Source organism: Phaethon lepturus, unplaced genomic scaffold, assembly GCF_000687285.1.
Source record: "Phaethon lepturus isolate BGI_N335 unplaced genomic scaffold, ASM68728v1 scaffold19164, whole genome shotgun sequence".
NCBI classification, from domain to species: Eukaryota; Metazoa; Chordata; class Aves; order Phaethontiformes; family Phaethontidae; genus Phaethon; species Phaethon lepturus.
Genome location: NW_010532859.1, coordinates 1 through 17,862, shown reverse-complemented (window position 1 = coordinate 17,862; position 17,862 = coordinate 1). Strand labels below are relative to the sequence as shown.

Below are 17,862 nucleotides of genomic sequence, written 5' to 3'. Positions count from 1 at the left end.
CTGAGGTGCAGTAAAGGGAAGGCTTCCAAGTACAACTACACAAAGGTTTTCTACATGCATGCAGCTGGACCTCTGACTTCTGACCTGTCTTTATTGCAGGATCAGGTGGTAACACAAGACCTAATTTGTTCTGTCATTGCCATCTCCCCCCACTCCCCAATACTCCCACATAAAGGATCAAATGTCTTATTAAAGCTTGACATAAACTGAGAATGCAAGCAGCTTTGTGAGTTGCATCCCATTAATCCAAATATCCCATATTCCCATCTGTCTCCAGTCCTAAAGCCCTGGTGTAGACCTTTCCAATGTCAGTAAAGGACTGGTCAGTGAGAAGCACAAAGAATATTTTGCTTCAGGTGGCTACATGCCATGACATCCACTGTATCCCTAGGACTACCATTGCCCTTTCTTTCTACCTCCTTCACTTCAGAAGTGAAAACATCTTCATTGCCCCTTTTGCAGCTGAGAGCAACTCAGCAAGCAACACTCATTGTCAAAGTGTGACTTGTTTAAACTGGCACCCATGAAATGCAGGTATGACAAGATTTCTACTGCAATATCTGGGAGAATTAGAGTTCTTTAATCTATCTTCAGTCAAAACAAATAAATCTGTTTTCTATTAAAACCTGGCAGAAAATGTTTGGAAATTATTTTCGCTGCTTCCCTTTTAATTCTGCATTAGAAGCATCCACTGCCACCCAGACATTTCAGAAACAGGCACAACTTCATTGAAGTCCAAAAGTGGAGTTCAGTGGATTGATTTGTCCTTTGTCACACCTCATGCATGCTCGTTCTTTAATCCGAGATGCTGGATACCACTGGCAATCATATATTACTAGTAGTAAAGCTTACATTTAAAGAGGCTCTCCTTTCCTCCATAAATTCATTTTTAATTTTCTTTTCATGTAAAACTATATCTGCAATTGTTACTGTAAACTTGGCCAAGTATTCAAGTTGACTGCAACTCTGGTACATATACATACACACACGTGCTCGTATCAAGCAGCTCTATTCCTTCCCAAACAGAAAAGCTCATTTGGGACTCAAGGCAAAATAAACATACTGGGTCATGTGAACATACAGTTTTATTCCAATCTAGCCTGTGCCTTGTTTCACCTGACCATGTTTCTTAGGACGTCCAAGGAAAATTCATCAATGGCAAACCAACCAAGTGCAGTTCATACTTAGCATCAGAAAATCAAACTTTGGAGGCTTCTCTAAGTCCCAATTTCTATTCTCAGAACATTTCATTTCCATCTACATGTGTATGTCCAAACCACTGACTCTACGAGAATGAGGCAGAGAATTACCTAGAATTTGGACAAGTAAAAAAACCCTTCTGTTAAAATCTCTGGTTTTGGCATAAGGTAGGTTTTCCATCTCATCTTTCACAGGAGTAAAAAAGCTTACGTACATTGGTAAGGCATTTTTAAATCTGATTAACATATTAGTTAACATCTCTGTGGCATCCTGAGCAAAACTATGTAGTGATTATGTAGAACAGAGATTCCCAACTGGTACTCTGCAAACTACTGATGGCCCACAGGACAACACCATGGTCCAGGCCCTTGATTCAAACAGGTGCTGGACAGGTTTTACCTACCCTGGCTACAGCATAGGTTGCCACAGTGAGTGCCATACATGTCCTTGCAGGTGCCAGGCCCTGTCAGTTCCTGCTGCTGCAGTGTGATCCACACGAAAGTGTTGACATGGAGCTTTTTATAGGACATTGTCCCTGCCACAGAGTTCAATCCTTGGGTCTCCAACTAAAAGATCCATGGCTTTGATTCCTGCTCAGGCCCATCTCTCATATCCATGATCTAATTCAGCACTAGGGAACGAGCATTACAGGGCTGCACCATCCCAGAGGTGCTAGCAAACGTATAGCATGCTGCGGCTAACACTGCAATACACTTCTAAGCACACAGCAGTAGGACCTGTCATCTCAGAAAGAGTCAGTTGCAATGGAAAGTCCCCATTTGCCTCTATTCCCTGGGGCAGGCTGAATGCAAGTATGCCATTTCCACTCCTCCTTTCCTTCTTTCATCTTTCTCCTACTGCACATTGACATAAGGGCCAGGCAGAGCTTTCTCCTGACGTTTGGATTTGCATATACTGGTCCTACCTTTGATCTCGCTGAGATTTGTCTATCACTTCCCATTAGCAGACAAAGGAAGAAACAAGACATAGCTGGAAGCTGCTGGCACAACCACTGGTTCTCATGTTAGAAGGATTGACCCTTGACTCGACCCTTCAAGTGTCGTCTGAAGTATTTCAAATATGTTGTCCCCAAAGATCAGAAGATACCGAAATATTATTCATATACAGACTAGAGTTGAAATCCTGGTCCTGTTGGAATCCCTGGCAGACTTCCCAGAGCCTTCAATCAGGACTGGATTCCACCCTTGCAGGCCAAAGTCATCTAATATACACTACGAAAGGTCAGCGAGTTTACCCTGCATGTCAGAAACTGGTGTGCTCTCAGATTATGCCAATATAGGCTACTTCATCCTCTCAATACCTTTGTGCACACAGATGTAAAGGCAGAATTTCTTTTACTCTTGCAATGCTTACTTGTGGGGAAATGAATTCTTTTTACTCCTATCATTATCAGCGAGGAAATACATAACCTTTGCTGGAGATACAAAGGGCAGCTGAAAATTGCATTGCCCTTTACTACTGTCTAATCATAACTAAAGATATCCTGGGTAATGACGATAAGGCCCCCACCTTGAGGGACAAAACACATTGACATTGAAGGGACTTTATAATCCACAAAACAGTTTGTAGAAGTCTTAATCTTAAAATGAGCTCTGACTTGCATTCACTTTTTATCTGCATTCAAACACTGGGAAGCAGGCTCATGGGATATCGTTCACTAGTTACCCTTGTCTTTTATCTGCTTCTATCAGCAAAGACCTTCAGCTTTATCATGTTAATCTAATCACAAGAATGCCCACATCATGCATTTAGTCCTCCTGCATGCTTGGTCGCAAATCTGTGGCCTGACTGTTGAAATTTACAGCAATGCCCCTGCTGCTGGCCAGCTTCATCTCTCACTGAAACATCTAAGAGCAAAAAAACAGTCCTCATGCCAACACCTTCCAATCAGGAGCTATTTGTTTCTTAATAACAGGAAAGAACAGACAAACATCACTAAGAAATAGGTTAGGTGCAGCTCAGATGACCAAGCCATATTAAAAAGAAGAATGCATTTCCTCTTGCCCTATAAATGGCAATGCCAAGTCTCCCATTGATTTCTATTAGAAAAAAATCAGAGCATGGGAAAGAATATCATACAGGCAGAAGCAGCTGCCACAACTATGGAAAAGCCAGTCTTCAGTTTCTGGCCTGCACAAATAAAACTGCCACATTATATCCATTCAGTTTGTGCCTTTAACGGCATAGGGAAAAGGAAAAATTACTTATTCTTGTCAATGCTCTCTCATCTGACTTCACATCCTCTGGAGAGGGAGCCTCACACCAGCTCAGCTGGCAGACATTGCAGATGCACCACGTGCCCTGATCCTGCCAGCCACCTCCTGTCCGAGGGAAACGGCGTAGCTGCAAGTGTGCCCGGTGGAGTGTGCATCAGGACAGGCATGCAGTGACACATTGTCAGCCAGGATAGCTACCATCTGGGAGAGGGGCAGAGCCTCACCCCAAACTGGAGCGAGGTGCAGTGGAGGTGCAGCTGGGGAGAGAAATGCCTGCCAGGAGCTGATGGCCATGCACTGGGTGCTAATCACCATGATGCTGTTAGATCCTTCTTGATGTGCAAAATCACAACAAGGCCATGTGGCGAGGTACCACCACAGTGGTGTGAAGCAGGACAAACCATGGGAGCAGAAAGCATGTTGGTGGCTCTTGCCTCGCGGAGTTAGTCACCCAATGATGCAGGCAGGAGTGACACAAGACAAGGTGGTCTGATGTCCATCATGACAAGCAGAAGCTCACACTGGGAGCAGCAGTCACAGCTCTGGCAATAGGCAGAATGTCTGGGCTAGGAGCAGGACAGGCATCAGCCTGAGAAGATGTTGCTCTGTCCAAGTGCAGGAACATTTCTTCTGCACCAGAACTGGCAAGGAAGTTAACAGTAGCAGTGCAGCCCTCCATACTTGCCTGTCCACTAGAAAGAAGGGTTTCTCCCTCCAGGCAAGGAGATAATCAGGGCCAGCAATCAGTAAGGGTGGGAAGTATCTGCCTCCCTGCTCCCATCCCTCTCATTTGGGGCTCCTCTCTTGTCCTATCCTTGCACCACCCCTGTTGACCTTCATACTCACATGCCATATTTCAACAATACATTGTCTGAACTTATTTGTGTCCAAGAAGGTTTTATGAATGTTTTAGCACTCTGTTCACACCCTTTCTCTGCATCGTTCAGGTCCTGAATTAAAAACCTAAGGTAATGCTGTTAAAAATAATAAAACGTTCAAGCAAATCTAAAGTAAGATTCCAACAGCAACATTCACTGAGCCAGACTTCAAACTCCACATGTTTTCTGGAACGCATTTCAAAATACAAAATCATCATATATTAAGATACATAGTCAGTCATAAAAAAGTAATAGAAAACAATATGAAGATACAATGCAGCCAGGTTGCTGTGGCTTCATTTTTGTATTTTCAACCCTTTTTCTTCTCCTGTTAAAACATGCAGCCCTAGAGTCCAGCTCTGCCTAGTGCTCAGCATCATAAACTCTAATGAGAGTTGAGGGGTCTCACTTGCTCTGTTGAATGAGCAGTAAGCAACAATACAAAGTTTTAGTCATCATGCCTGCATTTTTAAAGGAAAAAGGAATACTGCAAAAACACACCACTAAAGTTCTTTGGTTTGCTGGTCATACTAGCTGTGCCCTAAGAGACACTAAGTATTTTTAATCCAACCAGTTCATCAGAAGAAATTAATGATAAATTTTCAAGCTCTTGCCTATTGCTACTGAACTTTAATTACTTGATCTTCCCTCTCAGTACTTGTACAGTTACTTCACACAGACACAGTGCATGTCACCATGATAGATACATTGCAGCTGAAAGTCCAGTTATTCAATGGCAGAGCATCATGGAAATCTGTGGAATTCCACCAGGAATGGATCCAGCTGCAGAAATGTCTACTGGGCTTTTCCAGCTCACACTTTTAAAGTCATCTTTACAAATGAAACCCAGACTGTTTCCTGCCAAGCAGCTATATCAATTTATCTCTAATAAGCACCAGTTCTGTGTCATTTTGGTTTACAGTTGAAGCATGAGGTCAGTGCCAGCTTTAAAGAGGCAAAGCAGAGCAGCAAAAACACAAAGCCTTTTGACAGGACAACTCAGAGTACTGCAAAATAGACGCCCCTCAAACCGTTTGCCATATTTGAAGTTAACATCATAGACCTCACTTTATGCTGAGTTTAGCTGAAAGCAAGGAAACGCTAACACAACAATGTCACAAAACCAGAGGACCCAACAGCAGTGAGGCTTTGTTACAACAAAAAAACAATAGGCAAGATGACACACTGGCATGCTGTGCATGAGCCAGCATAAAGCCTGACACAGCAAGATTACGTTATTGCCAGCTCTCCTCATAACACTCACACAGAGAAGCTGTTAAATAATCTTGACAATAATCTGACTGCTATCTAGACATTCAGGCACTTATTGCCAGCAAATACCGCGACAGCAATGCATTGGTACATCAGTAACGTTGTATGCAACTGTGCACTGCTTCACCCCACAGGGGAACAGCATTGCCAAATCTCTCAATAGAGCCTGGCTCAGAGTCAGTTAAACAAGGCAGGTGAGGCTTGACGGCATCCTGTGCATTTAATACCGAGAGCACACAGACATATATACATACATACTTTGTATTAATGTGACAAAGGAAAGTTACACTTGAGCACTGCATCAAGCCAATAAATTTTACAGTTATTTGATTTTTTTAGGAACAGTTCCTCAGGTGTCTGTGTGGTCCAGAAAATAAAATGTTTACTTTTCCTTCAAAAATAAATAGGAAAAAAAAAAAAATCATCTCTGTACTGTGCATTATCTGCTACCTTCCCCTGAGTCCTCTTCCTAAGGATCCAAAACCCCTATGTGGTCTCCTCCAGTCTCCCTTGTTGCCATGTTGGGTCCCCCCAGCTCAGAATGAGACACAGAGCACACACAGCTGCTCACAGTCCAAGTTCCGGGCACCAAAGGCACATGAAGGACATTTTTCACAGTCAACTCACAGAGCGGGGTTTTATGTGTAGGAAGTGTTGGCCAAAACCAAAAATACAAAGATAGAAGGGGAGAGAAGAGAGGACAACTTCCAATCTCTTTGTAAATGCTCTACAAATAGGAAAGCAGCCTATGTTTACTAAGCAAATTGTTTTTCATAACTCAGCTACCTCATCTTCAGTTATGGGTTAGCTGGGAAAAAAAATTGTTGAACGCGGCCTTCAAATCTCATGCCTTCTTCAAAATGATGAAAGCAGAACTAATTGCACTTAGGACTTCCATGTGTGCACTGAGATCTCCTGATGGCGGATGCTTCACAACTCACCAGATCTGATGGCTCTACAGGATTGGAGTACAACTAGAGAGACAATCTCTGCAAGGATACTCTTAAATATGTGGGAAAAAAGCATTAGGAAGGCAAGGGAACAGAGGCAGGAATGGGAAAAGAAGTCTGAAAGAAGCAATAAACTCTGGAAAAGATGCACAGAGAACTATCAAGCTAAAATCCCCAGATCATAACGCTTTTATCCATTTTTATCCATACCCAGATAAAAATCCTGAAAATAGCTTGCACCCTTAAGCTGAACAAAGAAAATAAAAGCAAGACCTGAAATTCATAAGCAAACATGAGTAAACTAGCCAAATTTGTCAGTGTTTACTTGGACCAAATCAAACCTTTACAACTTGTAAATACTGACAAGTGTCACTTCTGATATTATTAAAGGACTCCCTAAATATAAAAGACAGGTTGGTCTGCAGTTAAATCTTTTCTCCTTTGCTTTTCCAATGCTGAAAGAAATTGAAAACAGAAGACGTGTTTCTTGATGTAGCCTAACTTTTTAGGAACAGAAAATATAAATGTTAGTTATATAGCTGACAGCACTTCAAGTTTGCACTCATTTGCACCCATACAACTTCACAAAAAAACAGGTAAAAAACCAAAAGTGTGAACACTTAAGTCATATAAAATATATGTGCAATATACCTTAGAGCACCTATTAAGTCATATCACTTGCAAGACACCCCAAATAAAAATCAACATAATGATAGCACCAGTTCTTCTCCTGGCCAAGGAGCATTGGAGAGAACACAAACTCACAATGTACGTCTTTCAAATAAAATTGTGTCAAAAGTGACATTAGAAAAAGCCTGCCCAAAGCAAAGTGTTACATAAGGAATATATATGATTGCAAAGTTTGAAGGATGTGCACATACCTTCAGAGAGGTCATATATTGGGAACAGATCTCAATTTTTACTATCTTTGCTACTATTTTAAGTCAATATTATTTTGGTATTTACATTAAAAAGGAGACAGAAATATCTTTGGAGATGACTAAGCAGTTTCTTCATTTCTATTAAGTACCAAAAAGCAGCCCTGCCAATTTATTAATATTTAAGTTTCTACAACTTAAATATAAACTTGGTTCCAAGAACTACATAGGTCTCCTCAAAGTATGTGTAGCAAGAGTCAACGCTGTGCCAGCTGGCAGATTAAACAAGCCATTAAAGTAGGCTCCTACTGAATTTAAAGGATTGTTTTTCATCTTTTCCCTCTCTACTCCTCTACATCCAGATGTATTATTTAGGGAATATTTTCCAGTCCCAGTAAGAAAAGTAAAAGAAATGCCCTTGGCACTTAATGAGTTTTTCCTCCAATGTGGTCTCCTGCTGCACTTGGAATTTATTCCATTACTGTATGGCTTGCAATGGTCCCAAAATACCTCTGACTATATGAAAAGATGGGGAAAGTAGGTTTGGGGTAGGTATGGTTCTTCATTCAAAAGCAGGGACAGCCTTGGGTGATTGATCTTAGTGGATGATTGCATTCAGACCATCGTTATCCCGGCATGCCGCTCTACAACCCATGCCCTGCAGCCCCTTGTGCAGGAGACCAGCACTGTTTACCTACATGTTATAGCTGGGAAAAGTGGAGCACAGTAGGATTAAGGACAAGGACAACACCAGCCTGGAGGGGGGTGGAAGAGAAGCTCGTTTCTCTGTGGCCCCTGCAGAATTGCAGTGGTGAGAAAAAAACACTGTGGTAAAACCCTGTGCCTCCACAGAACAGAGGCCTTCAGCATATAGTTTTTCCTTCAGAGGTTCAAGTGCTTATTTGACCTTCATTAAAGCTATCTGAACTTCATGACCTAGCAGTATTCAAAGGAAGAATAAGTCTAGAATAAACTCTGGTATTAAACCAGTCCTGGTGTCATCTATAACAGTGTAGCAGCTACGCAACAGTATTTCAGATAAAAATACCCGCTATAACAGTTTTCCAAACAAAACCTCCAGAAGATCAGAGTTGTTTCAGCTCCCTGTGGCCATTTCAGACTAACTGGAACTACTGGCAGCTGAAGGAGGAGCAAGGGCTTTTGAAATGCCTGGAAAATAATTTTATAAAAATTGAAATAGCAAAAAACCACCACCTAGGCCTCCCTCAGTATTTCAGTTCCTGGGTAGTAAAATGAATTCAGTCCCATAAACTTGCTACTGAATTAGAAAACAAAAAGGCCTTAAAACCAAGTGTAGGCACACAGCCAGAGGCTGAGACAGCCAGCTCTGGAGCTTGACCATGACTCGGGACATGTCCTTCCCCAGGAGCGAGAAGCCCCTCCTGCCTGGTCCCACAGGGAAAGCAGGTCCCTTACTCCCAGGCAGAACCAGAAACCTTCTTGGCCCGTGCAACGACTTCAGAAACAGACTTCGATTTGCCAAAATTGTTCTGGGGGTCACAAACATTCTCTGTTCCCTTCTTAAGGGGCAGTTTAATTCTTAATTGTCTAAAGCTAAAGTGTAAAAACTGTATTTTGCATGTATCCTTTGTTTCTAATACTCAGTATCCATAAGGGGACTCCCTCGCTTGGCTAGCAGTCAGGATTCATTAGACCTTTTATGATGATTCTTTCTGGTGTGCAGATAGATGATGAATCTCAGATGTTTAAATAGCATATAACAGTGCTCCATTGACCTTGCTGAGTACAGTTGGAGGGAAAGAAAGGTAATTTTCCTCAAAGAAATGTTAAAAATGTGTCTCCACTATAGCACAGATGCAGAGGATAAAGAAACTCCAGAGGGATTAAAATATTTTAGATTAATTTGGAAGAAGGCCACATTGTGTAAAGCCTGGTTAGTTTGGGCCTTTCCAATTCCATGCCATATAAACAAACCCATTTAAACTGCATTTGTTAGAAGGAATGTTTTAAAAAAAAAAATCCCCCAAAGTAGTTGTAACTCAAATGACCTCCAGTTCTGTATTCTCTTCTTACTGCCTAAAGAACAAACATATGTACAATATATTCTAGCCAGAGCTTGTGCAGTTGCCTCATGATTCATACTTGAAAATTAAGTCATTTAAGTAAAGGGATTCTAGCTCCCTCAAGCAAGGTTTTAAAACTGAAGCAAGGTTAGATTTGGTTGGTTTTGGAGCTGGCTTCCATACTTTGAACAAGACCATTGCTTATAGATCTTGGTTTTGGGCTGGGTAGAAGGAGGTAAAAGAAGAAAGGAAATTAAAGCAAGAGACAGAAAGAAAGGAAAAGAGGAAAAAAGAAAAGAACCTGTATCATCAACACAAGTATTTAAGGACTAAACTAATGTTCAGTGTGCCACTGTCTGGCAGAAGCAAGTCCTTAATGTTTACTCACTTTCAAGGTCAAATTTTGCCCTTTACTCATACAGAATAGAGTTTTTGCCTGCGGAGTCTTCCAAAGAGACAAGTCACAGAGTGTGGTACTAAATAACCATAAAAAGTAAATGGTTGCTGACCTTTGAGTTAATCAAGTTGAGACACAAAGGAATATGAGGGTAGCAGTGAGCCAGCCAGAGGAGTAACAGCGTGAAACACACAGCGAGTCATTTTGCATGATTATCATCTACAAAACAGCAGGCACTTAAACGGACTTTCCTTGTCATAAACCATAAATCCCAGAGCAACTCAACACGAGGAACACCTTCCTATCTGCCATGTGGATGAAGAGAGTTCTCCAGTGGTCTCAGGCCTCCTTGAGTTCTTGAAACAGTACCCAAATATTTGACCGTAACTCAGTCACTGCGCAAATTCCTCTCCCCCTCAGAGGGTGTGAGGCAGCTGGCGCAGCCAAGGACAATATAGTGTCTGCTCTCTCCCAGATACCCAAAGGAGCCAACATCATCTCACCACTGAATGTAACCATCTTGGAGAGGAATATGGCAACTTGATTGAAGTTCAGAACAATACAACCCAACAGTTTAGAATACAAAATGAGGAAAAATATCATTTTCATTACAAGTTATGTACTTTTAGAGAATAAAAAATTGATTTAAATTCTGGAATTTGAGGGCTAGCATCCTTTCTCTTATTAAAATTATTATGTTCTGAATATGATATTGCAAGAGGCTGTGATGGTTCTGACATTATGGCCATAAAATTCAACTATGGTTGTGGCTTCTGCAGCTATCATACATTTGATAGCACATTATTTGCTTGCTACAATGCTACCAATCTAAGTTTTCCGTGTGATCTTTTTCCACTTGATGGTTACCGCACATTGTGATAAACATGTTCTCCACCATCTCCTGTACATTTTTACTTTGATTGCATCTATAACCAGCCTTATGCTCCCATGTTCAGCCTGGTTGCATGAATGGGAGGGATACATTAAGTGTTCTTTGGAGATACTCCAGGTTTGCAGGCATATAACCATAACCAGAAAGTTGGCCAAGGGGATTTTTACATCATCAAAAAAATCAATTCAGAATGTAGGACTTCTTGTGGTTGGGTTTTGTTCTTTGAATGTCATGTATGGACCTCTGTTTGTTGACATACCACTCTACACATTCATGAAAACAAGATGTTCTCTAGTCACTTAAACTATCGTGGTAAAACATTTTAAATAAATACTTCACATAATTTCAGAAACAGATGCTAGAGAGTAAAATTGTATGTTTGTAACAGAAATGGCCAAGACCTATTTATTAGTGCTTGGAATTTTGTGCTTCACTTTATCACCAGCAATGCATGAAAAACACAACAGCTATTACGCCCTAAACATTCAATTTGAAATGTATTTATTTTTTAAATTTACTCCAAGAAGTTTATGAGTAGAAGTTAGTATTTTTCAACACTCTTAACTCTGACTTTTTTGCTCATATGCCTGCAACAATTCTATGTCCACATGTTTTTTTCTTTTCTGCATCTTCAGTAGGATTTGGGTTTGTCTGCTCTACCGTCTCACATAGTGGCTTCTATAGAGGCTTCTCTACTCCATGTAGAAAGGCATGCAGGGCTCATAATTTCTGCCACGGCCAAAATATCATCAAGTCATTCTGAAATCTACCTGTCTGAAATGGAAGTTATGCTCTGCAGAGATGTTTCCCACTTTCACCTTAGCAGTGGCATCCTTCTTTTGTGGAGTACCACTTAAAATTTGGAAGGAGCAATGCCCTTCACACTGCTCGTAGTCCTAATGTTACTGCATGGCCCCTTAAAAAAAATCCAATTCTGAAAGGTACCCCTTTTGAGATGCTTTCTTTTTCAGTTTAGCATCAAGATTGATAACCATTAATCTAAGAAAGTTTATAAGATACTCCACCTAAATTTGGCTTCTTTTAGTCGTTCTAGCCTAAATGCTGTTCCTCATAGCACTCCTAGTTAGACACTAGTGTACTAATAACTTAACTCTGTTCTTAATATTGTCCCTTTCCTGATTGATTCAAATGGAGTATGTCTGTTACCTGTAGTAATAAATTTTGAAATCTTACTGGCTTTTAGTCAAGGGGCAGAAGTAAGATTAATTTGATTGCTTAATAAATCACCTTGTTTCAGTTTAGTTACATGCTACAGCCAACTTCACATTGCCTAAGGTGGTCAGGGTATATGTTAAAGTCATACCGATATACAGCAGGGATGCCCATGTACAGTGATGTAAAGTCACCCAAATGGCTTTGCTCAGAGCTGTTTCAGTTTACAAGTAGGCTTTATGAGCTCTGGTAACAAGGGAACCCCCCAGTTGATTCCACACAAAGCTCCTCAGGTGTGTCAACTCTGCATTTCCATCCCCTGGCTCCTGGCACCCTCCTCGCTCAGGTGCTGGATGCAGTAGGGAAGCTGCACACAGTCACCTAGCACCAGAAACGAATCAAGACCCAAGATGTGACTGCAGAGAGCTGGCTCTGGTATCCCTGCATCTGTATCAGGACTAATCTGCTGCCTCAAACCATACTCAGTTAACACTGATTGTTAGTTTGTTAAAGACTGTGTAGACCTAGTTTGCATGGAATAAAAACGTCCAAAAATTTTGGTAAGAAAAAAAATAACTGGAGAGAATCAATTAATAAAATAATTAATTAAATTAAACTCTACTTTGAGATTTTGTGATTTCTTTTTTCCAGCCTTTTCTCAGGTTTTGCTGTTAAGTATTTTCTTTGTACTTGTAAGGAAAATAGTGCTTAGATTATCCTCAGTTTTAACACAATGCAAAAACATGGCAGAGATTTGTCTTTCAGTGATAAAACTAGTGAAAATAGAACACTTATGATAACCTTGTCTTTGAAAAACATCAGCAAAAAGCCCCCCGAGCTCCACGAACATGTTGCAGACTGCACATGTCACATAACTAAGGACTACAATTTTTTGCCTAAGGCTCCCACATTTAACAAAGGGAAATACTGCTTTCAACAAAAGATGCTATTCTAGCTATGTGCCCTTTTACCCTGCCAGAGAAACAGCTGGTATCATAAAGTCACAGCTAATTTGTATCATGTCTGCACTAACAGTCAGATTCAGTTTGTATCAAACTTTCAAAGTTAGACTTAATACCAGTTGATGGATGACAGCTTTTCTTGCCCCTCCTTCTCAAAAATATTTAAACATTGTCTCCCACATTAAAAAAAAAAACAATATTCAAAATACAAGTGGAAACTCTAACATGTTTCACATAACCAAAATATATGAAAATATTTAAGAGTAGTACCTTTAAAAAAAAATATATCCTAAAGAAGAGTGAGAAAATTACACCAGCAGTTCTGAAGTTCTGTGACAAATAAATAGTGCATTAAGGCAGACATATGGGTACCAAGCGTAATGGAAAAGAATTTACTTTTAAAAAGAAAAAAAACCCCACAACTTACTTGCCTCAGGTAATCTCTTGTAGTTTGAGGTATCTGTTCTCCTAAAAAATTTCAGTCTGCCTGCAGAGACTTTAAGGGCTTTTTCAAGGTCAGCACTCAACAATTTAGGGAAGGCCAATTTCACTTTTTTTTTTTAAGTGACCTGTTTCTCATTTATGCTGTTAAATGTCATCTACTCTCATTTTAAGATCCCTGAAGAAGAATGCCTGAACTGTGTAAAGGGACTTTAGTGAAAGTGAGAATCAGGCCAAAGACTCAACAGCTCCAAACCTGCAGCCCTTGTGCGAGAAAGAGCTGCAAAGATCAGGCTCTTCTTGGAAAACAGGCATGGAGGAACTTCCAGAGATTGGGAGTTCAAGCTCAGTTCAGATAAACATCTAACAGTGCTGGTGCACTTCTGAGGTTACCCTCCACAGCACCTGAGTCTACAACATTAGCTGGAGACAAGATATTCTTTGGAGATTTCAGCTACTTCCCACTTCCAGATGATCTAGAAATATTTGGCCAAGGCTTTTTCATCCCACGATCTGAAAGCATCACCGAAATGTAGGCAAGGAAAATCTCACAACATCCTGGGAAGTAGAGAGCGAGTTTTGTTTGGGTTTGGGGTTTTTTTAATGCTGCACAGTATAGTGATTATCAGGGCTCTGAACAATCAGCCCTATATACCAGAAAGGTCGGTCTGCTCCGTAAACTTACGTACACCAAGTGAACAACGACCCTGGGAAGATCAAAGCAGCAGTACCAGTAATGCAGTCTTAAAGTGACATGAGAGCTTATTGTGAAGGAGCTGAGAAAGAGCAGTTGTCAACGAAGACTGAAGAATCCCAGCTCCCAGCCTATCTTTGCCTCAGCACACGCATTTTCTGCCTTAGAAGGTTAATATTGTGCAGAAGACAGTAAGATACAGCTTCTGCTGTGCCTAAGCTGTGCTTGGCACTGCTTTCTGATGGACTCCTTGCCAGTGAACAGAGCCAAAGCGCAGCATGCTCCTGCCACATCCTCTCCAGTGAGCTATATCTGCTCTCTACCTACTGGGAAGATGTAGATAATCAACTCCACTCCCTTCACTCCAAGCACAGCAGTGACTCTGCCCCTACATATGATCCTTGTGCTTGTTCGGATCTTTTTTTTTTTTTTTTAATGTTCTTAAACCTCTGTCTGGCAAGGCATGGTTTATTAGAAGCAGATTTCTCTTCAGCTACTCAGTGTGTCAGTTTTACAATTCCTAGGTGGTGTAATTCCTGGAAAACAAAAAATGTTCTTCATCCAAAATTTTGGATGAGTCACAGCAGGTTTACTTGTTTTGGTTCACCCTTAAATGAAGCATAACTTTCTATATCTAAATGATGCTCTGGTTTTCTTTGTTTCAGCTGCCTGTTAGCTCAAAATTTCTTACAAACAATAACACTTTTCTAGCAAATGATGCCCACCAATTGGGCTCAGCAGCCAAAGGCAGCCGTCTCATTTTCACGGGACTGTGAATTGCATCAGGATACTAGTTACTTCCCAAGCTTGATGCCCTGGCATTAAACTAAACAAAACTCCAAACAGTTGTCTTTAACACCTCTTCAGGAACGCAACACAACACAAGAACGACCAGGTTCTCATCTCTCACAAATGAGCTTTTACCAAAATATGCTCCAGCTGCACATAGAGGCCACCTGAAGTCCCAGAAGCTACAGGGAAACTCAGGCAAGGTTGTGGGTTGCACCTCCTCTTCCAAGCAGCAGAGGGGACAGATGACAGAAGAAGGATCCTACACTCATCTCAGTTTAATTCATCACACTAAAGCCATAGAAAAACATCTTCAGAGACTCTACAGAAATGCTTTCAGTCTTGAATATTTAAGAGAAAAGCTGACCAAAACCTTTCTTACACAATATTTCCTAATGGCAAGCATCTTGACTTTTAACAAAATATACGTTTCTAAGGAAGATAAAAAACAATCATCACTAGCCAGTGACTTTGAACCATAACCTTACAGGCTATCACTTATTCTCGAAAGTAACTTATATAAGCATGTCTCAGATTGTCTTCCAAAGTCAAATTTGGCTGTATTCAAGAATTAACAGAAGAGTTACAGGACCAATATTATAATACTGAACTATATTACTGCTTTTTATACTCAGATCACAGAATCACTAAGGTTGGAAAGGACCTTCAAGATCATCAAGCCCAACCATTAATCCAGCACCACCATGTTCCCTAAACCATGTCTTGAAGCACCACATCCACACGTTTTTTGAACACTTCCAGAGATGTCCCCTAAAGACTATCCTCCTATTCAGCCAGCTTTACAATGTGAAAGATGCGGTTAAGTGTGGAAAGTAGTGTCAGATTTTGCCTTTCCCTCTTTGTGACAGGATTCTTCCAACACTTTGACAAGTGCTGTGGAAGCATCATGAGGACTTCAGCATGAGACAGATGACACTTGCCCTGCATCCTACATTTGTAGTAGATGAATGAGTCCCTGAAGGACAGATTTTCAGATGCAATTCATACATCAAAATAAGAAATACGCTGAAGCATAGTCTCAGTTTTGAGGGACTGAAATGCTTTCTTTCAACACCACATTCTGCATGCTCAGACATGTCTACAAATACAACTCTAGTTGCTGAGCTGCCAGAAAAACTCTGGAGGGCAGTCACTGCTCTCTCCGAATATTCTGTTCTAAGCACAGGGGAGAGCACTTGCATTTCTGATCCCACTTGCTTTTGGATGATATGGCCTCCTTCTCCTTGGGTCAAATTTTTAAGGAATTTAGGTACCTCATAAATGCACCACCTAAGGAAGGACTTGGGAACTTAAATTCAGTGATCTCACTAAAAGTGTTTCATGGGAAATTTTAGAACATTTAGGCTGGTTCTGAATCAGAAAGAAATCCTAATTTTGGAATATCAACATTTCCTACAAACTGGAAATTTTGAAGCTATTGTATCTGGCTTCAGTCTTAAATACTCCCTCCAGAAAAGCTTGAATGCAGAACTCCAAAACGGCAACCAGGGCAGAGAACAGCCTGCAACAATTATCAGCCCGTTCAGCACTTGCACAAACCTTCTCAAGAAGTGTAGGCAAAGTCAAATTTGCTTTCCCGAGGACGATGACAAAAGCAGTTAAAGCGGGCCCAGACCCAGCATTCCTGATGGGAGGGAAGGCTGCTGGAGATGAAAGGCAATGCAACCATTGTTCAGTCTGCCACCATGTCTCTCTCCTCCTCTGCTCTTGCCAAAAAGAGGTGGAATGGTGCAGAAGTACAGGGGAGGTCCAGGCACACAGAGAACATGGTCACTCATCAGTGAGAATAAGCAGCTCACTGTACCCTGAATTAACTGAAGATGATGGTATCTAAGGGAGTTGCCTTGACCCTGGTGCAGTATTTCTGACCCCATCAGTCTGTTGTCATAGGCACTACTTAAACTTAGAGCCAGTCCTCGGTTTGTCTCCAGTCTGGAATTTCCGTATATTGAGGGCCTGAAGTTTACACACATTATAAACACTTCCTTTAAATGGCTTGTGAGCCCTCACTTGTTCTGGCAGTGAAAGAACAACGTTTGTAAAAAATGTCTAAGTCTTACACGCTGTAAATAGTCAGTAAACATGGTTACTGGGTCTCTCACAGACTCCTCAGAGCTTGCCTACTCTAAAAAGAACAGAAGACACAACAGCACAACAGTAACATACCAGCACATGATCTTAACACAAGTAGATATGATTTAAGACTCCCACTGCAAGCGAAAAACTGATTACTGTAAAACTCAAAGATTTTGATTTGAAGATAAATTCAAGATGAAATCTTTTAAATCTTCTATCAGTTCTGAAGTAAAGTCTGATGACAGCAGTCCCAGAGGAACAGGAGTCAAGGGTCTGACCGCAGGGTTGTCCACTGATTTTCAGAGGGATTTTTTTCAAGCCCAAAGCAGCAAGCAAGCACACAGCGGGTGGCATGGGGGAATCCAATATAAAAGCCTCAATACAAAAAACCCAATACAGAAAAACCTTCTGAATACCACAGGCAAGGAAATCTGAGGTAAGTACTTTGATCATACTCACAGGAAGGCAATCAGAAGAAATATTCTGAGCCTTTCAGTAACAAACCAGCAACTGACGAATTCAAAATTATGACTCAAAAAAATAGCGATGATCACTGTGCAGAAACTGAAAATAAAGAACACAGTCTAGCAATAGCATAGTTATTGTGCACTCTTCACTTTCCTTTGGTAAAAGTCGTCTTTAACAACAACCCTACATAGGTTTTTCAAAGTACAGAATAAACCAGAAAAATTTTGCAAGACACCTACAAAATCCACTACCAACAGCTCTATAAATTAGAGTTTGACAAAGCAGACTTTGATTTCCCAAAATCTCTCAACAAAGTCACTCACTAAAACCTCTTTAAGAATTGAAGCTGATATGGGCTAAGTTGAACATTCTCTTATGATTAATAAGAGATGAAGCAAAGCATTAGACCAGAAGTGAGTTTTCATAACAGAACAAGGTTTCCAGCATAACTCTCTAAAGATCTATACTGCAGATAATGTATATAATAAA

General features: G+C 40.8%; 1 protein-coding gene across 1 annotated transcript in view; it reads right to left on the bottom strand.

Moving 5' to 3' along the window:
- CALD1 (caldesmon 1) overlaps positions 1-17,472 on the bottom strand; it is a gene marked incomplete at its 3' end in the record, with an annotated part of 117,968 nt that extends 100,496 nt beyond the window's left edge. The window contains exon 1 of the mRNA XM_010285001.1: positions 17,365-17,472. The remainder of the gene's footprint in view (positions 1-17,364) is intronic.
- Between the last annotated feature and the right edge of the window lie 390 nt (positions 17,473-17,862).